General features: G+C 42.8%; 1 protein-coding gene across 4 annotated transcripts in view; it reads right to left on the bottom strand.

The window, feature by feature from the left end:
- TBL1XR1 (TBL1X/Y related 1) overlaps positions 1 to 24,139 on the bottom strand; it is a 105,030-nt gene extending 80,891 nt beyond the window's left edge. The window contains exon 1 of one of the 4 annotated variants that reach the window (XM_064720833.1): positions 23,805 to 24,139. The gene's annotated coding sequence lies outside the window, so the exon portion shown is untranslated. Of the gene's footprint in view, positions 1 to 22,769; positions 22,831 to 23,804 lie in introns of those variants that run through there. The other 3 variants (XM_064720831.1, XM_064720835.1, XM_064720832.1) reach the window with 3 other exon arrangements.
- Positions 24,140 to 25,071: the final 932 nt, after the last annotated feature.

Here is a 25,071-nt window from a genome sequence, read left to right as displayed (position 1 = left end):
CTCTCCCAGCACACTTGTGAACAACACATCAAATCCACAGCAGCAGATTGGTCCACTACAGTGGAACTGCCAGGTTAACTTCAACATGCTTTTTCCTTTAGTGTCTGAAGGCTGAACAGCTAGAGAAGGATACTGGAGAAATACATTTATTCCAGTACTGTCTACCAGAGACCACTTCCCCTCACACTCTGCACTGCAATAATTTGAAATTCTTACAATAGCAAATACTGTTGCTTCTATTGCAAGGTTTCAGGTTTCTGTTACAGATGTGAACCTTTACCCATTCTCTCTGCAAACACACCAAGGACTTTGGCTAAACCAGGTCAAGGGCTGAACATGAAACACCACATCAAACCACCATGCAAGGCAAAAGGATGAGCTGGTACAAAATTATGTTGCCAGATTGGATTTGCACAAAAAAGCCCTAAAGGAGCAGCTGTGATGTGGCACACACCCGGTTTGATCAAACACTGCTGCTCCTCCAAAGGCAGGGTATCAGTTGTGCCCTTGCTGATTTCCTGGTAATAAGCACAGTTACAAAAAGCACACTCACCCATTAGCACAGAGATGGAGCTCTGGCCTAAGGCCAGGCTCGCTTGGGTTTTTGTGTCCTTTAGGTAACCAAAGTATCTCCATCTCCCCATCAGACTGAAAACAAGACAGAGAATGCAAATAGGATTCTCATTTTCCATTTGGCCACCTACAAAGCAATTGCTGCTGGAAGCATGAACTGTCATGTAGAGACCTCAGATACCTGCCCTCTGAAACTGTACGGTTAAGTACAGATGTTGCTCAAGACAATGAAAAAATACCCAAATCTCCCACTGCCACACAGAGCTTATCATTTCCAGGAACACACAGCTCAATGAAATGCAACAGAAAGTCATCACAGACCAAGAACACATCCAACCACAAATCCAACACCTGCCCCAAGTCCAACCACACTTTGCTGCACAAGATATCACAGATGTCACAAGCAAGGAGAACTAATTCAGTTCCCTCCAGACAAACATATGACTTTGCTAGACTGAACAGCTCAAAGATTCAGAGTCTCTCCACTTGCTACTCTTTCCTTAATTCATTGGGTAAACTAACACATCCCCTCCCCTTAAGCCATAACTAAAAATTATAATTAACAAGATGATGACATAGGAGGTCCTAATCAGTACTAATTCTTGTGTTCTTGCTTGCTGAGAAAAGAAATTTCATTCTGAATTTTTCTCAAATAACTGCAGCCATTCAGCACAGCCTCCTGAGATTTTTGCTTTCACTAGTATTATAAAAAAGCAAGTTTCATAAGTGAAATAATAAAATAAAGAAATAATCTAATGAACAGGAAGCCAAACTTCCATGGCAGCTATATAGGATAACACAAAATTACACTGCAGGCACCAAACCTGCACCAATGTCTATGCATGTTTCCCACTTTTTAAGGGAGGACTACCAAAAATCTCTTGCCTTTGCAGTAAAGTATAACTGACCACAGTTTCTCTGAAGGATCACAGGTGTGACGTGTCTGAAACTAGACAGATAAATGACAAATGGGCTATGATGACTACATGTATCAAATAAAAAGCACCAGAAATGCTCTCCCACAAATACACACACATATTTTAATCTTCAATACACTGAAGCGTGGTACTGCAACTGTCAATACTCCATTTAACTGGGTGGAGGCTGCTGTTGAATAATGCAATGCATTAGCTCCCAAACTAGATTACATTTTTTGCCTTAAAATGTAACTGTTTTGTCCAGCTCGACAAGGATGAGGACAATGAGAAAGCATCCAAAAAACATAAATAAAAATTGCCACCCCAACTTAGTGTTCCCAGAACACACTCCAAAAATAGACTTGCCTACAAATGCAACTCTGTCTTAGATTATCTAAAATTCTGACAAATGGGCAACCAATCATACATGCTGCCTCTGATGGGGAAGATCATGCTTTAAAAAAAATCCACTAGTCTGTGCCCAAAGGTGGAACTACAGTGTAGCTTGTATACCCACACTACACAGTGTCTTCTAGAAATTAATGCAGTGAATTAATTTAGGCAAGAATTCCCGTAGCTCTCAACAGTTTTCAATGAAACCATTAAATGTTCTGCTCAGCTGAGTTCACTGTGAGCGAACACAGCGCTGAAAATTTCACTTTCCCTTCCCACTTTGAAACCTGTTACTTAAGTAACCAACCTTGACCATTCATTCCAAGTAAAAAAAAAAAAACCTCTGAAACTGGCTAAAAACCCCTGAAAGAGACACACCCAATGCAATCCAAAAGGACAAAAAGTAACTTCCTTCAATTGTGGTGTAAAGATAAGGTACCAGTTAGAAAACACACATATTTAAGTTATTTTAATGATAGCAAAATGTTTCACGTACCCTCCGGCAACAACCCCCAAATGATCAATCTTCACACCCCTTATTTCAGTAGCTCCTCGCTCCAGGGCTGTTCCCAAAGCAAATTCAGTTCTTCCCATGAGCTGTTTTCCTTTCAGCATTTCCCTCCCCATGCTTAAAACACACTCCATGTATTTCTGTCAATGCCTGCCTGACCTGCTGAGGAAACACAGAAATTCTCTCTTATCAGATCTGTCCACAAGCCACCCAAGCCATGACAAGATTTTCTCCCAGTAAAGGCTGGGATCAAAGCCAGTGGCATAGTCAGCATGAACAGGGACACAGAGGAAGTCAGCGCAAGATGGGACGTCTCAAACGGAGCCACAGCTCACCATCACGGGCAGTAAATGAAAACAGAAGTCCTTTCTCCTCTGGGAGCCATTTATTTTCATAAGACATGAAGCCTGATTTTAAATTGTTCTGAGTCACAGTCAGATCCACACTTCAATGCATGCAAGATGATTAATATCGCTTGAGAACAAGGCATTATTTTGAGCTTCAGAAAACAGCAATGTGAGGAAACTACACCAGGAGACACCCAACAAAGGCACAGATCTGGCTAAAGCTTAATTTCTTCCCTACAAACAGGACCCTAAGGAGCTTTCCTTACTCCTGTGTGCATCAAAATCCCAGTAAGAGCTTGCTCTTCTGACCCCAGCAGGGTTAGAGATTTAAACCCTCTGAGGCCTTAAATCCAGGCAGCAGTGAGAACAGCTCTGTCTAGGTGTTCCTAAAATCCTCACCGTAGCATCCCTAGAAAGATAATCCCGGCCATGTTTCTAACACAGAGGGTTGCTCTGGTTGACCCACGCTGCTGCTGAATTTCATGTGGAAAAACTGCCTCTGAAAAACACCATTATGAGGACTTCACTTAGGAAGACTGATGGGAGTCCAGGAATTTTAATTGCACCACACATTATATTTCCGCACTATTTAAATAATTATTTGCATATAATTTATTTCAATTATTTTCGTGCCTTTCATAGAAGTCAGGATGTTTTATTAAAAGGTAGAATAAATACTATTTCACAAAAAGCAATTTTACAGGAACCTCACAGTGAATTAATTTCAAGCCAATATAATGAACAACAAAATAAAAATTGCCCCATAAATAATGAAGTCCCTCAATCTTCCCATGCCTCCCCATTCCAGCAATCATACTGGTTCACTAAATAATACTGGAATTACTACAGTAATTTCCACCATTCAAATTAAACAGAATGCAACCATTTCATTTACACACACAAATGTCCACAGAACATTTCAGAGAGAGCAGATATCCAGCCTGCAGTCAGAGAGTCACCAAGTTTTCAGGTGTGTTTGGACAATATCCAGAATCTTACAATTGTTCCACCTCAAAACATATCTTTTACAAATGTATTAAAAAAATAATAAGTTCAAGCTAGAATAATTCAGGCTTTAAAAAAAAAAAAATCTTGCCCTGCTCCTCCTGAGCTGTTCACAGTTGATTTTTGTTATAAAATTTCTAATAACCTTAGAGAAAATCATCATACTAACACTAGGGTCAGAATGTAGAAGTTGGTGGATGCTCTGCACCACAAAGAATCTGGTTTGGCATCAGACTTTGATAAAGTTGAATGGGTTTGGGGAACTGGTTGCTACACTGGAATTGGATGAAGAATGGGGTTTTATTGAGAAAAAGCCAACACTGGAGAGAGGGGACAGGTAACATTGCTACCATCAAAACCAATTTCACTCAGGCAATACGGAGGGGTTTGAGTGGAAAACAGCACAGCATTATTTTACAGGGTTTTTTGTTAAACAAAAAAAACCCTGAATACATATTCATGAGATAGGTGGTGGCCAACTGAATAACTCGCAAATTTCAGTACATAAATACAGCAAAAAACATCCAGCAGTCTACCTTAGAGTATTAAAAAACCCAAAACCAAACAACAAAATGAAACATAAGAATTCTGTTAAACTAGCCAGAAATATACCTGATGCAATTTCTGAGTTTCTCCTTATTTTAAGGAGAAACTCTCCTTATTTTATTCTCCTTTACTTTGTTGTAATAAAGAGAAATACTGGCATATATTTGCGGAACTACACTTTGTGGCACTTGCACCTTCTATTTTATTCTTGCTCTAACAGGTAAAACCAGTGATCCTGCAAGAACACACAATTGTCACACAGCAGACACAATTGTCTTGTTTAGGCCACAGGTGACCAATTATGAGAGATTCTTGTCTATATGTCCCGTGGAAATAGATTCAAAACATTCTTCAATATATACTGGGCTTTTGTTTGCTCATGTTCAACAGGAAATAAACTACTCATTTACTTTTGGATTTAAATCTAAACTATGATTCTGCTCCTTAGCAGCTTAGAACTACAGTGCACAGAAAGAGGGTTGGGGTTTTTTTTCATTTTTTTAGAATTTTATTGAGACACATTTTTAAATAAAGAAATAACCCATCAAACAAAAGAAAGCCACCAAGAAAACCTCAAGTCCCACTTTATCATAAGCATTAGTGATCTTTCAAGGCCAAATCCTGCAGGTGAGAAGGAGACAAAAACCTTCTAAAATTTAAGAATCCCCCTAAAATTGTCCCATCAATGGAGGGAGCTCCCCACTGCTGGGATGACACTTGCTCTGCAGATGCAGCTCTCCCTTCCACCAGCCCAATACACACTCACCACCTAAATACAAGTGTAATTAATGGCCTGATGCAAGGCTTTTCCTAGCTGTGCCTAGTCTGTCCTGCTTTTCAACAAGCACAAGGAGATACAAATCCTAAAACACTGAACATTGGTATACAACTGCCTCCTTGGGAAAATACATTCAAAAAAGTCTCCCATCATTCCACTGCCCCTGCTCATTTCATTTGCCTTGCTCCAAGCCCTCACTCCACTACTCTTCTTCTTAGCTCTGAGATTTATTAACTTGAAAAAACGTGATTTCAGTGTTTCTACTACAGCAATGCTCAGCAGATGTCTCACATCTCTATTTATACAACTCTAGAACTGGTAATAAACATGACTTTCCTATTGCCACACTACATTTTTTAATGAGACATCATTCCTCGTCTCTGTTTACCAAGAATTACGTTGGCCACAACCAAGTCCTTCTCCCACATTATTCCAGCACATAACAAGAGCTTGGAAGGCTGAGTGGAAACTTGTTCCTATACATGAAAGAATTCTTAATGGTTAAGGATTGGCATTCTCCTCCCTGTGCCTGCGGAGAGCAGGGCTCCTCAGAGGAGTGCAGGAAGGTGTCTGAGGGGAGGGAGATGCCTGGGAAGGCATCAGGCATAAACACTCAGCCTTTCAGAGCTTATTTCCACCCAGATCCCAGCCACAGTGACTTTCACAGGGCTGTGCCAAAGACATTTGTCCAAGACCAAGAGCGTGGTTCCTAAATGACGTCAGATGTCTGGGCAGGCAGCCAGCTTCCTATGGAAATGATTTCAATATTGCTGGACTTCAATCTAATTGCATTTATCATATGATTATTTATGTAAGGAGCCAACAGCTTGTGTAGGTAACCTGTATTCTTGAATCTAATAAAATAAAGTATGTTTTGAAAATATGGAGAATGAGATAGATTGAGCTAACCAGAAATCATATTAAAGTTTCATGCCTTCCTTTAAAGCCACTTATTCCAGAAAGGAACAGATGTTAGCCAAGACAAATACCATCCTTGCTCAACTGGGACTTGGAAAGCCTGATGCAAAGCACAGTATTTTTCTCACCTGAAAATTTACAATTATTCCATACCTATAATTATACACTGAATGTAAAATCTTGCCCCCTATATTCATGCTTCACAGCAGGTTCTCACTGCCCCAAGGCTTTGCATAAAATTTGTTCATTTATTCCCTTTGTGACACTTCGCTTAAATTTTTTCTATAACACACAAAAATCTTCATCCAACCCAGTAAGAAACCAAACAAATTTGGAGACAGTTATGCCACATTCTGAAATTACCATTTCTCCGCCCACATAATTTAAAATCGGTAATTCCATGCAGAGTTTCCTCTCTCTCTATCCCTTCCCTACTGTACAATATTTTCACTGAAGTTGTACCTGCACACAATAAGGCACACGTAAACCCCAGAGCACTGATGGGTCCCTGTCCCACGTCAGGTGGCCGTGTCCTGTAAAGCACTCGTGACCCTCAATCAGTTGATTGTTAACAGACAGAACAAGGAAGCTGGTGAAATTCCCACCACATTAAAGCAGGGCACTGAACTCAGGCATTCATGGAATCTGTGCTCCAAAGGGAAGAGCAAGAAACAGAATTAATGCTACTTCTCCCCTTCCTCTGCATTTTTATGGCCCTGGTCTCCTCTTCCAGTGCTCTAAAGGGAAATATGCCTTTACAACACCCCAGTTCAGATTTCAAATTCTGGCAGGGTGTTCCCAAGGTCTTTGCTGTCTTTTCTATCATCCCTCTCTCCTAAACAACAGCTCAGAAGTTCAGTAACAGCAAGAGAAGAACAGCAGAAAAGGCTCCATCCTTCAGCAATGATTTCAAGATTCACTGTTTGTCTGAAGGACTGTAATAACCATGAGCAGACTCCCTTTCTGTTCACTGCAAATCTCAAAACCTTTGAGAAATGGAAATCTCCTATGGAAATCTCCCTTTTTTTTTTCCCATAAATTAAATTTGGATCATTCTCTAAAAATATAAATAGGAAACAATATTAAAAAAAAGGTCAAAATCTACACACACAAAACAAGTTTTCCTCTGTGGCATTTTTTTGGACAGGATGTATTTGCAGCAGTGTAATCACTCATCACTAGGAAGCGTACAGTGCAGCGTACAGTGTTTGAAAGCATTCTGAAATTTTGGAAAAAAGTGTTTGTTAAAAACATTTTGTCATAATTTGTTAGGTATGCCACAAATATTAGGTAGCATTGATGTATTTTATTTCCAAGCCTGTTCTGCTATTTTTACACTTTTGCCTGCATACCAATTAATGGCTTTTTGTCATTTATCGCTATTTAATACTGCAACACACCCTCTCCACAGTAAGTGGTTCACCAGCCTGAACAGTCTATTAGAAATGCAAAAACTAAGGCTGCCTATGTCAGATTTATGTTTTACACAATAGCCCTACCAACAATAAAAAAACCCCAAACCAACAAAACAAATCCAAAACAAAACCAAGCCAAAAATATCCCCTGCTGACACAAAGATCATATCTTTGCCAAACTTCAAGCACATGTTCTCAAACAGGAAATAAAGCTTTTCAAGAAAAATTTTTAATAGGTAAAAAAAAAAAAGCCAACAAAAAACAACTGACTAGTTTTTCTCATTGCTATTATCACAAAAGCTGACCTATTCCAGCTAATTTGGCAAGAAAAGGGAGCCTACTCAATACAAACCTTATCACGCAATGTTTTGGCCTACTTATAAAAAATTATTTGCGATCCAATTTCCTCGGCGGACTTGTTTTTACAAAGCTTTTCCCCACTGCAGCCACATTTCCACTGGGACCATAACCAGAAGTGATCACATAAACAACTGAGTTTCTGTGAGGGCCCTGACCCCACTCGCAGCTTCCTTTGTCCATCCTGAGCCACCACCTCTGCGATGGAGGCAGAGGGATGGACAATCCCATGCACAGGGGAAAAAAAATAAGGACTTCCAAGTTTTGTCAAGGATTTTGTCAAGATTAGGCCCAAAACAAAGTCCCAAAGCAAACCCCCAGAAAATTAGGAATCAAGATCTACAATTCCAGATTGGTTTTTGCCTATGCAAAACACAAGCCTTATTTTGGAAAATTCTAACACAGAACCACCTCTGATGGAGCCCATGTTCAGTTGCTGCAGTTGTTTTGGTGTTACCACTGTGTGTGCATGGAGCAGCTCACACATATTTATTGCCTGACTCCTCTGGTAAATTACTGTAAGCAGTTTCTATGCCATCGAGCCATCTTTTTTAGTAAGTTGTAATAAATAGAGATGCACAGCATTCCACAAGACAACAAAAGGATGGCAAATCCAAATACAGCTCTTTTAAAACAGTTCTTGGCTAAATAAGAAGTTAGGAAAAACACATAATGGATATAGCTCAGTCCTCAACCACCTCACAACAGGCACACAAAGGACACTTCACAAGTAAACACAGAACAGCAAGCATTTAAAAAATTGTCCAGTTTGGTTTATAATTGATTTTTTTAAGCCACATTCTGCTTTTGAATTCAGATATTTTGGGACCAGTTACACAGGGGGAAGAAAAAAAGAAGTCATTTTTAGCAATTTATAACTACACAGCCACACTCTTTTTAAGAGCAGGCCCAAGGCTGTGTGCACAGATCTAACTCTGCTTTCTGCACACATACATTATGCAATGCAATGTGATAAATATGTAACCATGGAGGCACACAGTGTGTTGCAAACAGGACACAGAGCGCCTGGGTGACCCAGGAGAAGGCAGGCTACACCACATTCTAGCTGTGATTCCCTCCCCCAATTTCTTTTTCATAATGGTCAGGCACTTGTTCTGCAGCCTTTTTATACCATCTCCTCTCAGAGGTATGTAAATAATTTAGTCAACAGCAATGCATTATGCAATTTATTTTCAGCCAACAGCACAGCCTTCGTTAGGTGCAATTCATGGGAAGAAGCAGTTAATTATGGTAATTCATCTGCAGACCTAGGTGAGCAATTTCACTGTTATTCTGCTATCCTACTTAATATGCATGTGCTGTGAGAGCAGTTAAATGGCAACTTTCAAGGCTGACATCCCAAACCCTGATTCCATAACAAGCTTTGAACCTGGGCTTAAGGCAGAGCTACAGTAAACAGGGCTTCTGGGAGGCGAAGGAGTCAATTTACACAAAACAACTTGCAAGCTCAGGGTTTAAGGTAGTCTAGTGAATAGACCTCTACCAGATCCTAGAAATAATTCTATGCTATTGTATTGCACTATTTGTGGAATGGTATGTGATCATATAATTAGAGATCATATAGTACATTCACACAAAGAATACTTTAGGGCTTGCCGGGGAGGGGGGAGGGGACCTCTTTTAAAAAAGAAAATTACATTATCTGGAAATTCAGAGCTAATCTCAACAACTCAGAAATGCTACCAGAGAGCTTTTTCTTCACAAACTTTAGAAAAAACATTTTAAGTCTGATTTCTGCCTGAGGAAGAAACAGCTCCAAACAAAACCAGCTGAGGCTTAGAGTCATTGAGGTGTTAAAAGCCTAAATAAAATATTTAGGAAAATAGACTGAAATATGTGCAAATATTAAAAAAATGTAATAACTTCTAAAATGCAGCTCTATGATTGCAATGACAAGGAGGCAAAGACAGCATTTGGTTCAGAAGCAACACTGAAGAAGCTTTGAACAGGCGTAGGAAGAATGCCATGGGTTTGGAGGCTGAACCTGAGGAGAGAACGAAGGGCAGGTCCCAGGGAGGATGGCAATTTCCTGGAGAAGGGCTGTGCTCCAGCACAGCCTGCTCAACCCCTGTGTTGAGGAGAGGGCTCCAAGCTCTTCCCCTGTCCACGTTGTCCAGAGGCCATCCCGAGTGTCCTCGCTGTGTCCTGCCCTTGGGTGACAGCCTTGGGCGGAGAGCCCTCGATCCTGGGGCTGCTCTCCACTGCAGCTCACCTCCGCCCTGGTGCAGCCCTCTGCAGGCTCCACAATCCGGTTCAATGACCCAGCTTGCGTAACCTCCGAGAGCACACAGCTACCGAAGGGCAGGCTCCTGCCAAATCCCTGCCCTCCCCCGGGAAGCGCATCAAATCCTGCACAAACTGCTGGAGCTCCACACGCTCTGCATGGAGAGCCGGCGCCCAACTCAGCTCTGCGTGTGCAGCGCTGGTCCTCAGCCACAAACCAACCATGCCTGGAAACCTGAAAACCCCTCCTTGATTAAAAGATTAAAGTCACAAAAACCAAAAGAGAGTCACTGCTTTAATGGCAGAAGGCACAGAGTTTTATCGTGAGCATCCCAAAGAATTTCATCCTGAGCATCCTGAAAGTCTCAGTGCAGCACAGGTCCAAGAAGCACAGCCAGACAGACAGTTTTAATTCAACCTTACATGCTTTGATACAGCCACAGGATGAAAGCGTTAGTGGTCTCTAGTTTGTTTATGACTGACTGCATATGCTAGAATGTGCTCTGCCAAAACCCATTGCTAAAACAAAAACCAGCCTTCTGATGGCACAGAACTTCATAAACCAAATAAACAACACATTGCAAGTATTTAAGGTTTCCAAGCACAGGCTACTTCCATAAAGTCCAACATTGAAACTGGCAACAACACATTTCAGACACTGAAACAAACGACTGGCAAAAAAACCCCTGTCATCCTCAGCATTTCAAATGGTTCATTTTTCTGTTATCCTGAAACACTCAGGGCACTCAAATTACAACTGAGCAAATATACATATCCCTTCCTATTTAAAACAAAACAAAAAATTGGAAACATTAAATTTAAATCTTTCTGCTTAACCCAGGACTAGAAAACTGTCAGCGCTGAAAATTAGTTTCACAGAGCCTTAATGTGTCTGAAAATGGCTTATTTGCTACACATGACAAGCAAATTCCGAAATAAAGGGAAACCCTTTCCCTCAACATGCACACTAATATTTTTCTTTCCTGAAGGTTGGATTACTTCCAAAGAACCTGAATTGACTTCAATGGAGCGATAATATATTTCTTAGGAAGAACACGCAAACTGCCTGAGATCACAAGAAAATGGTTCAACCAAGAAAGGGCTTCACTCAGCTCTTCTAAATATACCAAAGAATCACACTTAAGTAATATTTTTTTAAACAATTAGGGCTTGACTACACCAACAGCTATATCAGCTGATATATAGATATATATTACTCTAAACAGGAATGAGACACTTTCTTCTTGGAGTCATTCCAAAAATAATGTGAGCGTACTGTAAATTCCCACTTTTAACTTCAACCCATGCTGCCAGTGTGTGTAAATACATCTTTGCAAAGTTCAAGGTATTTATTTAACTGCTAGCAGGACTTTCTTTGCAAATTAACCAGAGAAATTTCACAAGGTAGAGCATGGTGAAAAGTAACCATACAGAAGTACAGTTTATAATAGCAAAACCCAGATGTCTACAACTTTAGGTACTACTCCTAAAGTGAAGAGACTCCCCAGAATTACATCACTCCCTAAAATTTCATTTTTTCAGCAGATGAAAAATGTCCAAACAACACATGAAAAAAAATAATTTAACAGTGAATGTCTGTTCATCAGTGTCACAAGCACAGCTGTGACAGCCAGGACCAAGATGTGCTTTAGGAGACACCTATACCCACAAGTAAAACACTGACCAGAAACCAATGTCCTCAGACCAGGAAAACCACTGGCTCCCAGTAAAGGGCATAAAAAATAGATTTTCATAAAAGCTTGTAAATTAGTTTATAGTTAAACTTATAAACAAGAATCATTTAGGAAGCTATAAAGGAAGACGCACCTAAATGAAATTAGATGCACATGGCAAAGATTTATGTGTATTTTATGTATGGGTGAGCCCAAGCAGTCAGTACAGCCTGTATGTACAGGCTGGCTGAGCTATCAGCTGGCCCCCTGCACTCTGAGGAGGCTCTGCCTGATAGCACAGCTGAGATAAGGGGCTCATGGCCCACCCTTACCTAAACCAACCATGTTCACTCCAATGGCTCAGCCACAGCCTCCACAGTAGCAATGCCAGTGTTTGTGGAGCCAGGCTGTAAACTGGTGTACAAAACTACCTGGACTTTAATCCCCTCTCCCCACCAAAACAGCTGTTGGGTTTAACACATCCTTCCAGAGATGATGTTTTTAGGACATAAATCTGTCTCAGCATGGCAGATGATATATACCACATTAGAGGACAGAAACTCTTTTGTGCCTCTGCTCCATCAAGAACAGGGTCAGCTCAAGGCTCCCATCACCTCCGTTCCCACCCCCAGTGCTGGGATAAGTGGTTGCTTGTGTAGCTGTTCTCCAAAACCCATTCCTCAAGTGGCTCCACCAAGAAAGTTCTGCCTTTCCTCACTGCCAAAACTCTGCCAGGGTCCAGAAAAAGTGCAGGCATCTTAAAACTTCATATGAGGTTGCATTTCCACATTACTAAGGACAGAAACATGCCTAAATTTATGAACCAAGTAGCCTGATTTCAACATGTCCTGGCACTAGTAGAAAATATTTCCAATGTGAAGGACCACGTTCTGTCCCACAGAAAACTAAAAGACACAGACAAAACCTATAAATTAAAATGGAGTACTTGCTTAAACTGAAAACTCCAAGTAAGCAGAGACTGAAAAATTAAACAAAAGCCACTTTACACTGCTACCTACACAGCCTTTCATCAGAAGATCTCGGGGCACTGAACTGGTCTGAAAAAGCTCCTGTTAAGTATTAAATCACTGGTGCATGGGTAAATTTGTTAATCCATTTGCGAAGGTCACACAGTGGCAGAAATAACAGATAATCCTGACACCAGCTTTCTGTCCTAATCATTATGTGGACAGAAAATCTTCAGTGATGTAAACAAAAAATAAAGTAAACACAGTTATTTGTCATATGCTAGTATATTAGGTCAACTCAGAAAGGCAAAATCGTGGGTGTGGGGAGTGGAGGTCTCTGGGGATCCACCACAGAGCTAGACAGGCCTGTGGAAATATATGGAGAGAATTCATACCCAGAAAGCAATTCCATAATTCTTTCTATCAGGCAGTTCCTACGAAGGGACTGTGCAAACAAACTACAGTCACGCTCAAGAAAAAAAAAGTCTGAAAACCTTGAGCAGTAACGCACAGAATATATTCCATTGCTGTATTACACCCACATCAGGATGCCAAAAGTTTGCCATTCATCCTGCATTGAACTGAAAGCAGTATTTTACAGACTGCCTGCAAACCACCCAAACTGGGGAAGTTTTCTAATACCAGAGAGCAGATGGACACACAGCTGACACTGTCGACACACAGTCAAGATTGCTACGAGAATCTCTACCAGCTTGAAAGTTTCTACCACCTTCCATGACATTACAAATGAAAGCAACTTGGTAATACCTAGTGTGGAGCTCTGACAATTCAAGATCATTTTGCTGAACAGTCCTGTAGAGGTATAAAACACACTGTGAGCACCAGCTTCCAAAGAGGAAAAAGCAAGACTATATGCTGATTTAAAAAACAAAACAAACCAAACAAAAAAAAACCCCAAACCACAACCACATTTATTCTACAAATCAAAAATACTGGACCAGACAATGAGCTACACAGCCATTGTTAAGATGTACTAAAAACAAGAACATAATAAAAATCACTGTAGGCAGGGAAGACTAATCTTTCTGCTCTTCCTTAAGCAAAACTCACAGCAATTTCAATGGAATTCTCCCCCAGATACGGGTGGATGACTGCATCCACAGCCTACACGTGCCAAGTCTGCTCCTGCAGCCAGCCTCTACTGCATCCATCTTAGTTACACTACACATATCCTGATTACAGGGATTTATAAACAGCATGAGTAATTTAGAGGTGATCCACAAAACTGTGACTTTAGTACAGATGAGGTTAACTATTATTGTCTCCAGTGTCACCAGCCCTATGGTAAAGGACTTACACCTGGAAAACTTTCAAGTAAATGTCTTTTACTGACTCTCTCAAAAGCACATTCTCCATTCTCTCAGTCCAAGCACATCCACTCTGGAGACAGAACACCAGCCTGCTATCCATAGGTTTTGCTGGGAAATGAGGTAGGAGAGAGTTTATGATCCATTAAGTCACCTGTGTTTATTTTCTTATGTTCTGGACAACAAGACATGAAACAGAAATGGTGTTTGGACATCAAGCAAGAGAGTGTTTTATCATGCAGCTTCTGGATGTGAACCCTTTAGAGACAAAGCTCCGAAGTCGCAGTGCCACACAGGACAAAGGCGCCTGTGCGCACGTCGCAGCCCGCAGCCTCAAAGCCCTGTTTGTTCACCCAGAACAATGGGGCATGTGACTTGTCAACACTACCCACAATAAAAACAATAAGATAAGGCTGCCACTGATTTCACCATGACTGACTTTGTTTTCACTAATTTTAAGTCACAATGTCAATAAAAAGTTCTTGCATAAAACCCCTTATTTTGAAGAGCACAAAGCCAACCGCACCTTGCGCCGAGGTTTTCACTCCAACCTCCTCAGCTTTTCGTGTCTGTACTAAATGCTCACACCAACTCCCTCCAAAGCCTCCCTCTGACTTCATCAAGAGTTGGATCAATGCTATATGCCTAGAGCCAAGATTATTTTTATCATAGAGGAGCACTGCCAAAATTTGTCCTCTGCATTTCCTGCCCTGTGTGCCCATCCCAAGCACCCATGTGCCCGCAGGCAGGCCCCCACTCACCTCCTGCTCGCTGCCAGGGGCACACACAGAAAATGAAACTTCCCCAGCAGGTTTTGCTCCACCACTGACTCAGGCTACATCATCCAAACCCATTCAACCCCTCCAGTTCAAGAGGGCTACCTAGGACGGAGTCCTGCATATAAATTTAACATTTTGAGAAAGAGGAAGAAAGCAGAGAAGACCCAGAGAACAGAAACAAGAAGGCACTAATTTGATTTAAAGGACTGACGAGAGAACAGATGGGGAGAACGCAAAATAAAAAGTCCAAAATAACAAAAAGGACAGAGAAAGCCCAGGAAAAAACAATTAAAAAAACAAAACACCAGGTGGGGAATGATTAGAAAAATCAAATAAAGCCTTAGGAAGGGGTAAGAATAAAATGGTGCAAACTGCCAGCTCAGCTGCTACTTTCCTGCTAGAGCACGGACAAGGAGCAGGGCCAAGAGGAGAAGGCAGAGCCACCCTGACACTTGGAAAGGGTTAATCCAGAAAGAAAAAAGCAGCACAATCTTGCACCACTTGTCTTTTTATCACACAGGGGGAGGCTCGGGGGGTTATTTTAATTACACAGAACAGCAGTAGGCCCAGCAGCATCAGATTAACAAATACAACTAGGCAGCAACAGGCACACGGAAATACATTGCAGCTCCAAACTTTCACCATTTACAGGAACATTAACACAAATGAAATCTGACTAACCTGATCTCTGAATGTGTTTTTAAAACCTGAGCATTTCTTTCATTTCACCTTGACAAAACTCTGTTCCACAAGCACGTAGTTACAGGGTTGCAGGCCCGGGCCACAGCTGGGTAAGTGGGAGGCACATTAAGCACAGAATGAAATTTCACATATTCTAACACCATCAATGGAGCTTTCTGGAGCTCTGCAGCAGTGTCCAACACACACAAGCCTTGCTGCTGGCACCACAGCCAGACCTCAGCCTACGTAAGGGACGTTCTCCTAGCCCGAGTCTGACACTGCATTTCACATACCCCCCGAGCCTCGCGTGTGAAGTCACCCCTAGCGTCAAAGAGTGAGTCAAAACACATCCACAGTGTTTTCCCTGGCTACCTCTGGAAGTTTCCATCCCTTTATCTTTCATGTAATTTTTCTAGAAACTCTTCCCACCATTTCTCCTGATACGCACAGGATCTCCAGAAGTGCCCAGCACATGCAAGCAGTGAGTCTCTCTCTAACATGGGACCTCAGCTGTGTTCCAGGCACACTGATGGGAAAATTGAATTTGGTGCCTTCACAACCAGCCCACAGAACCATACAAAGAGAGGGCTCATTTTTTAAGACAAAAGAAAATAATACACCTAGGAGGGCTGTATTGTGCCCAGGCACCTCAATGGGATGACCCAGTGGTAAAGAGGGCTTTTTGTTTTATTTTAATAGAAGAGACTCTTAAAACTTAATTGCTAATGTATTTAATGTGTATTATATGTACTGTAAAAAAGAATCTTACAAAAGGCTTTGATGAACTAGGATAAGTAAAAAACAACCTTGCACACATAGACAGCAGAAGAACCAACTAACATGGATTTTGCCAACAGCAAAATAACATTGATATTTCTAATGTAATCAAAGGCCATTCACAATCTGCCCTGGAAGACATTCACAGAAATACAAAGCATTTTTCTTACAACTCAAACAACTGTGACAAATATTTACTATAAGGGCAAAAAGATGTTAAAAAAAAAAAAAAGAAAAATAAGTTGGTTTCTATTAATCAGCTACATTTAGACATCCGTTCCTGCTATCAGATCAAGCTCATCAAAACTGCTTAGTAGGTTGTTTCATTGTATTTGTGTGCAAGTTTTGTCACAACTCAATATATTGAAGTTTCATATTGCTGACTTTTTTCATGCCCACAATGGTAGATACTTACAGTCTAAACAATATACCAGATTGTGAAATTTAGTTGTGCCTTCAAAATAAAGTAGAAAACCAGGTACCATGTCAGCATCAAGAAAACATTCCTATTGTTCAGCAAGTACAGACCCCAGTTCTATAAACCCCAGATTTGTTGCACGAGCAATGGGAAACAGCTAGTCCATTGCTACACAAGATATGTTCCTAGCACAATTTATTCGATGTCAGCATTAATAGATGGTTTGACCACACCGTCCCTCATTTTCCCCCATCCACATTTGTGCTAACTTTGCTTTGTCAGTACATTAAAAAGTATAAAATCTGATACATTACAGAATCACAAACATCATCATAGCAAAAAATCCGTATTTTTACAAAGCACTTCCCAATTAAAATTTATCTCCAAGAGTCTGCATTTAGGAAAGTGTGCTTGTGTTGATACACAATCAGAAATTTCTGCACTAGAGAAGAATGTGAACATCCATACAAAAATTAGTGGTGATTCATTGTTTAGCAGTTGTCTTCCCTTTACAGCACTGAAGGACACGTTGCCAAACTGAGAGCACCAATACTTCCTTTAACCTAATATAGGACAAATAAATACACTTCAACAGCTTCTAAATCTTGCACGTCCTACTTTTTTGACCCAGATCTCCTGTTATTTCCCCCATAGGTCTATGCAATATCAAAACTATTTTTTCCCCACAAATTTAGACATAACCTAAAAGAGGAAAAGTTCTCATGCTTACTGTGAGCTAGAGAGACCAGGAAGCAGGGGGGGAGGGCCAGACTCACTCATCTCTCTTAAGATCAATTGGTATTTTAAGGTAAGCTCCTCTCCCAACTGCTGAAATTAATGGCAAAAATGCTCATTTGTCCAAGAGGACTGTAAGTTAGACCAATATCAATAATAAATGAAAAATAACGACATCTTTTTAATACTATTTTTACAAAGCAAAATAGTATTTTCAGGAGTCATGCTGACACTCGAGCATGAATCAGTCTGTCCAAAAACCACTAAAGAGCTATGAAACTTGTTATTCCACTCCTTGGACAGCTTGGGCAACTTATTCCAGGAAATCAAACTGTCTCCTCTCTGCCTGGTACTTTTAGGGAACCATCAGGGGACTCAAATCTGCCTCACATGTGCTCGCCATCCATAATTCCCCACTCAGTTTGCTGGCAATAGGTCACCCATGTGAAGAGCCTGAACTTTTAACATTGTTAATGTCAAATGGATGTAACTTTGAGGATGGGTTCTATTTAGGACTCTAGCCCTTGACAGTTTCTGTGGTTTTGGCACCAGACATGGTATTTAGCACTGTATTTTCACAAAGAGTAAATATTTGACCCTTAACTCATAACCTTGGAAAAATTGCTCCAGGAATAGGCAGCACAGAGATCTTTTCTGCAGCTCTCTGGTTGCCACCAACAGGCACGTAGCTGTGCACAGAGCAAAGTTTCCACTTTCACGGTCCCAATTCATAAAAATCTGCCATCAGCCTGACGTCAGTGGGGCGAGAGGGAGCTCTGTGTGCAGCCAGAGAAGCGACTGAATCATTCCCCAAACCCACAACGGGTTAAAAGGAGCACCAGCATTACTGAAGGGCCAGCTGCTCGCCTGCCCTGCCAAAAACTAAAACTATTGCCCCACTGGGCAAAACTATTGCCCCACTGAAGGGGAAGGGAAGGTCTGCTACTCACACCCCACCAGCTCAAACTTCCAGCCACGCACCTCCAGCGATAGGAAATTACACCCCGTGTGTCTGCATATGGCACACGGGTGTGGAGAGGGTCTGTAACACACTGACACTGAGCAGAGATTGAACAGAGCCTCAGATCATAAAACAAAAAATCCCACACAACTGTTTTCTCTGGATGATTCTGATTTTTTACTGCTAGACATTACTAGTAAGCAAGATTGCTCCTCTGCAACATGGAGACTTCAGAATTACAACAATAAACACAAGTCAGAGCACACAACATAGCCTTTTACTAATACTGCTCCCAGGAACAGAAACTACACCCTCACGGGAGTTTGCAAGAGCCTGCAAACCACACACAAGAGTTGATTTTTAGAAATGCTAAGCACACACAGAGACTGCCAACTTCACATGCAACTGCGGGGACTCAGCATCTTTGAAAATAAGACTATTAATATCTTACTTTGGAGATGCAGATGCCAGCTTATACTCTTCTTAAAAGGAGTCAAGCTTGCACCAAGCACAACTACAGCACAAATTCAGGCACCAGATCCCCATTGGCACCACAACTCCAGCTCCTGGAGGCAAGCAGGATACAGAGGGCACCAGGAAGGGCCATGGGCAGGCACTGAACCACAGAGCCAGGCTGACACCCAATCTGCCTGCATTACTCATCCTCAAAAAATGGTGTGTTAGGCCAATAGCATACCTAGGGATGTTGCTTCTGGCATTCCAGCTAACATATTTCAAAGGACCTCACTATCCTCACTTAGCACTGAGTTTGGTCACACACACTTATATCCAAATTAAATTGAGACTTTTAAAAGACACTGCATATATATTGGCCAAGACAATTCCACAACGCTCTCCCTCGTCACTTTGGAGCTTTTTTCAGTAAGTTCTTCAGAAAGCTACACCAATTCACCAGACTTTCTGATTACTATTTCTACAGGTAAGGAAATGCACTCAAAAGTCTTCCCAGTAATCAGCCCATGCAAGAAGCAAGCGAGCAGGTGTGAGCTGCAACCCCAGCAATTTCACTCCTTGGCTAGCCAAGACAGCAAAATCCTACACACCCAACCAGTGCGTGCATTCTCCCTTACCATTACACAACCTCCAGCCTGGAATGACCACTTATTTCTTATCAAGGCAGAATTATTTTTAAGGCTTCTTATCAATATAAAAAGTCTAAAGGATGTCACAGAAATGTAATGGTAAGGTACTAAAGACAAAGGTTTCAGAGTGTAAGCTGAGTTCTGCAGATCCTTCCGAACCAGAGACACATTTAACCTGAGCTCAAACAAGGCCACCTAGACTCTAGGGCATTTTGTATAAACAAGCTCAGCCTTGTTTTCATTACAAGTGGGAAGGAAAGGGCCTTCTCATCTTGGACTAGACACCACAAGGCGGAACCCTAAGTTCTCCAGTTTTCATAAAAATTGGCAATTTCCAGACCAGACTTCCAAACCTTTTCACTCAAGCTATCAACTCTCCCAGAGTGACAGCTATGCTGCCTCATTTCACTGCTTCTTACCTCCAGTTAGCTAATTCAATTTTGCAAAATTAAAGGAAAGCCAATATAGTCCCCTACAATTTCATATCAAAAGATATTCCTTATTCCTCATTTCATTGTCACACTTTATCTCAGAAGAAACCAATTATAAAATGAATAAAGCCATCTCCATCTACTCTGGTCAGGATCACTTGAACCTTTTTCTAGTAAAGTCACTTGTCATTTAAGTGACTTTACAGAAATTAAGACCATCTAACTTCATACTTCAGCACTTAAAAAACTGGGCAGATTTGGGACAGGTAGCTAAATCAACAGCAGAAACACAGAAATGGTTTCTTCATCACCTGTTAATTTGAAGCTACTACATTAATGCAGCAATGCAACTCAAAACCAGAAATGAGCTGTCAATCATAGATCCTAATGGGAAGCTCCTGACACTCCTTCACCTAACACAAACACTTAAATTTGTATTTAAAAATGAGCATGCAATGAGTATATTCTCAGAGCAGTTACTTTTTGCAGGAGCCAAACATGCATAATTACAGAGTGTGCACACACACACACTTTCACTTCTCTCCCAACCTGCAGCTACTTGCATGAGCTGATGTTTAGGGCACTAAATACAGCCATTATTACACCCTGAACTCGGGGTGCAGGCATGTGCAAACACACACCCAGTGAGGATGGTCAGCACAGACCAGTATCACACCACTCCAAATGAACAACGTGAGTTAGATTATCAGTGAGTCACACTTGGGTACGATACATCTCACAATCACAATATTGCAGTATTGACACAACACCGACCTGCAGCACACCCTGTCCTTGCTCTCCTCTCCAAAGCACAGACCAGACCATTCTACCACCTCCACCTTATCCCAGCTGGGCAGGGGAAGGCTGGCAGGAGACTTGTGTGTGTCTCTGCTCCACCTGCCAGCAGTGTCCTCGCCAGCAAGGTGTCAGAATTCACACAGGCACCACAATCCTCAGCAGCTGAGGGACCAGGGGGGCAGAAGAGACAGGCAAAGCAAGCAAAAACTGCAGGGGTGACTGTCACTTGGGACTCCCAACGAGCAGAGGAATCAGTGATGAAAAGGTGTCACACCCACCACTACCTCAGCCTTCCCTAGACACTGTACAGTGCTGTTGTACCAAAACAGCACCGGGGTAATGAAAGATTCACATCCTACTGCCCACCACTAATACAAAACACACCCAACTTCTGGGAGCAACTTCACAGACAGCTGCAGAGCTCATTCAGCTGAACGAGCCCAGTGATGTTCACAGAGCTGTGTGTTTTACAGGACTTCCTGACTTGTGCACGATTACATCCTTGTAGGATGTGGGTCTTTACTGCCACTACAGAACTTTTAACAGCAAACACGTTCTGACTCAAATGTGAAGTCCACGTTCTATTGAATTCCTGACCAAAATGAAGTTAGGTAAAATAACTCAGTTTGCTTTACATTATTCAGATCTGTTCTTCCTAACTTAAAACTATTATCTGAAAACAACATTATCAGCAATTTTGGCCATTTCCCCTAATCCATCCAGAGCCTCTTTTATGCTTAGGGCTGTAGCACTTTTTAGCATCAAACTCTTTCATGATGGGAAAATAACTATGAAGTATTGCTGTTGGGTACTTAGTGCTTATACCCTGCCTTGCAACTTCAAAGCATTACACAAACATCAATAATTACCATATATAGAGTAAAACTGAAAGAAGTATTCATATTAAAAAAGAAACTCACAAGAAAAAAAAATTTTAACTACCTGTTTGAAGGGGGGGGGAAAAAGCTTAAGCAACAGAATCTTCTGTAATTATTGTATTCTTTATGCTACAAACACGCGTTATGGCTGTGCACGTTCAAACAAACAAAAACTATACACACTTGAAAAGTCTTAAAAATAAATTATAAAGCACAAAAGCCAAACCCCAACTCCTTTCATAGATTTAAATTACATTTCCTTCTCCTTTCCTGAAGGAATGAGTGCTAAGTGTTCTCCAGGTGTTCCCAATAACAGTTTGGGAGGCAGGCCACCACGCTCCCAAGACAGAGTACCAGAAAACACGGTTCTCATGGAGAAAAATCCAACTTCCTCCAAGAAAACTTAAGATAGCGACAGTGTACCGGCTTAGGTGACCTTAGGTAAATAATACAAATGTTGCCATTCCATTAGAACTTAAACAAAAACAAAGGGAAAAAAACCACGAGAGAAAACTACAGAAAGTTTGTTTCGATCAATTACAGGGCACCACCTGTGCCCTACGCACCATTAGCAGCCCCTTTTTTTCAATGAATAAGGGCAAAAACCCCTTCACAGCTCATCCATAAACACATACCCACTCACTTAAATTTAAGGACACACACAGGAGCTTGCAGTCCAGTCCTCATTTGGAATATATTCCAAAAAGCCCACTAACACACATGTCCAAAGGAAGGCCCCAAACCCAACGTGAGCCTCACGTGGACAAGCCTTTGGGTTACTCAGAGCAAGAAAAGGGCACCAAACTGCCCCAAAACCCAGGTACAACCAAACCCCAAACACCAACTTTGCACATGGCGCCCTTGCTGCTCAAGGAGCACAACTCACAACACCCAAAGGGCAGAGACCATCAACAGCAAAGAACCTTTTTAAAGCACACAACGTGCTCAGACATTTATTTTAGCACGGAAGGACAGCAAAGCGAGTCAGACAAGCCCGCAAAACTCTTTTTTTTTTATGCAACAAAGACCTGTTTCTCCTGATCATGCCTCCCATGCCTTAACAATAAGGAAGGAATATGTTTTGTGATCCCCTCCCCCATAAATCAGTTAGGAATTTGATTTACACAGACAGGAAAACGAGGAAGTCGAGCACACTGGAGAGTAGTAAAAACTTCACCAGCAAACTTCACTTTCCTACACAGCGACCTACAAACCAAACTTTCCTCCAGACTCACGTGTCATCTGCAGCAACCAGCCCCTGCCATAAAGCACAGACAAAGTTTTGCTGTTCTGGGGATAAAGACAAGCGAGGGAGAGACTTTTATTCTGTCAAGCTGCCTTAAAAGGAAATTCGGTGATGAAAGATTAAATTCACCTGGAACAACACGATAAATTTTAACCCTTTCGAGGGTACAACAATAACAAGCCACATATTTCAGGACTTAAATCCTCCAGCAAGAAAACAGTCCACACTGCATCAACCGCGCGAGCCCCTCTAATTGATGCAACACACAATTTACACCAGGGTTTCGGACAGGGATAAGCCCTGGGAAGGAGAGACGCTGGGAAATGGGGATATATAAGGTTATTTAATGCCCCGAACCGGGCCCGCTCGCTGGCACCGCGGGGCACTGCATGTTCCACCCGAACTTCGCCGCCGAACTGATCAATAACTTGGCACTGGGGGGCACATGGGGAACGGCCCGGGGCGGGGGTGCATCCCCTCCCCAGGAACGGGAGCCGGGATGGGGGAGGGCTCCGCCAGTGGGGGAGGGGAACGGCCTCCCCTCCCCCACCCCGACCCGGCCCTGCCCCCCCTTCCCCTCCCCCCCCAAGTAAATATGCGGGAAGGGGGGGAGGGGAAGCCGCTCTTCCACACAAATCGGGCTAAAAATAGGCCTCTCGCCATGGCTCCAGTGTGCCATTCGCTGCCGAGGCCGGTGTCCCCCCCATCCCCCCGCTCCATTAAACCTTTTCTTTTTTTATTTTTTTTTTAATTTTAAAAAATATGAAGGCGGGTGGGGGAGGGGAAGCCAGCGGCGCGGGGTGGGGGAGGGGAAGGGATAAATATGTGTGTGTATATATATGTGTGTGTGTGTCTGTATATATATATATATATATATGCACACATATTAATAAAAACGGGGGGTCACAGAGGCGTTGTGGTCCCATCCCCCTCCCGTCCGCACCGACACAAACAGGGCGGCCGCCCCCCACCCCCATCCCCGGCCCCTGCCCGCCCCCGGGGCTCGGAGCCCCCCGGTTCTTACCTTGCGAGCGGCTGCTCCCCCCTTTCCCCGGGAATGGAGGCACGAGGAATTCACCCTGGATTGTCTCTCCTCCTCCCGTGTGTTTTATACCGCCGCGTGTATATACGCGCACATCCCTGCCTGTGTGTCTGTGTGTGTGTGTGTACACGCGTATAGTTATCGATTATATATATATGTATATACACACATATATATATATATATATATGTATTTTTAAGGTGTCCACACCGAGAGGAGGAGGAGAAAAAAAAAACACCAGGAAAAAAAAAACCAACAAAACCACCACACACACACAGGAGGAGGAAGGAAAAAAAATACCCAGCGCGTAGCGCTGTGATATTCAATTATATCCGAGCCAGGGGCCGGGGGAGGGGAGGGTGGGGAGGGCGGGGGGGGGGGGGACTGGAGATTAAGTCCCGAGGAAGGAGGGGGGAAAAAAAAAAAGTAATATGTGTGTGTGTGATTGAGATTGAGGAGGGATCGGGGCGGAATGTGGGAGCTGTTACTGGGGGAAGGAGCCAAGCGGCGCGGAGCAGCCGGCGGCCCGCAGACACTCCGGGTGCCCGGCCGCGCCGAAATGGGCGCCGGCGGAGGGAAGGGAAGGAAGGGAGGGAAGGAAGGAGGAAGGGAAGCAGCGGAGCCGGGAGGCGAGGCCAGGCGAGGAGGAGCGGCCCGGCCCGGCCACACAAGCCCAGCGCGGGGGTCGGGAGGGGGACCCGCTCCCTGACGCCTTCCCCGCCGCGCCCGGCAGTGCGGGAGGGGAGGGGAGGCGGCCGCGGGCGAAGGGAGGGAAGCGAAGGGGAGGCCGCCCGGGCACGACAGGCCCCAGGCCGCGGAGCTTTTCTAGGAAAGACATTAAACTGCGCTGCCAACAGAGCTTATGTAAATGCAGGATGTAACATGGTGGTTTTGCCTCTCTCCTCGCAGCCCGTCGCGGTTGGCGATGGCACCTGGCACCGGGATCCAGCCCCGTGTGGGCACCCCGCTGCCGCCTCTGCCCTCTCGTTTCCTTTAACGAAAATAATCCTCCACAGCGCTAATGCAATGTCATACCTGGGCACTGCTCATTTTTACAATTGAAATGCTGTTTGTCATCTATAGGGCCGCATTGTTTGTTTTTGAAAGCGAGCTTTGTTAATCAAAACCACATTCGTCACCAGGCAGCCTTTCCATCTTAAAACGGTTTTGCAAGAGCATTTCACACTCTTGGGCGATGGTCCAGCACTCTCATGTCCGGACATTGGCACCCGTGCAGAGTCCCAATGAC

This window comes from Zonotrichia leucophrys, chromosome 9 (assembly GCF_028769735.1).
Source record: "Zonotrichia leucophrys gambelii isolate GWCS_2022_RI chromosome 9, RI_Zleu_2.0, whole genome shotgun sequence".
Taxonomy (NCBI): Eukaryota; Metazoa; Chordata; class Aves; order Passeriformes; family Passerellidae; genus Zonotrichia; species Zonotrichia leucophrys.
The sequence above is the reverse complement of the archived record's forward strand: the minus strand, read 5'-3'. Positions and strand labels throughout refer to the sequence as shown.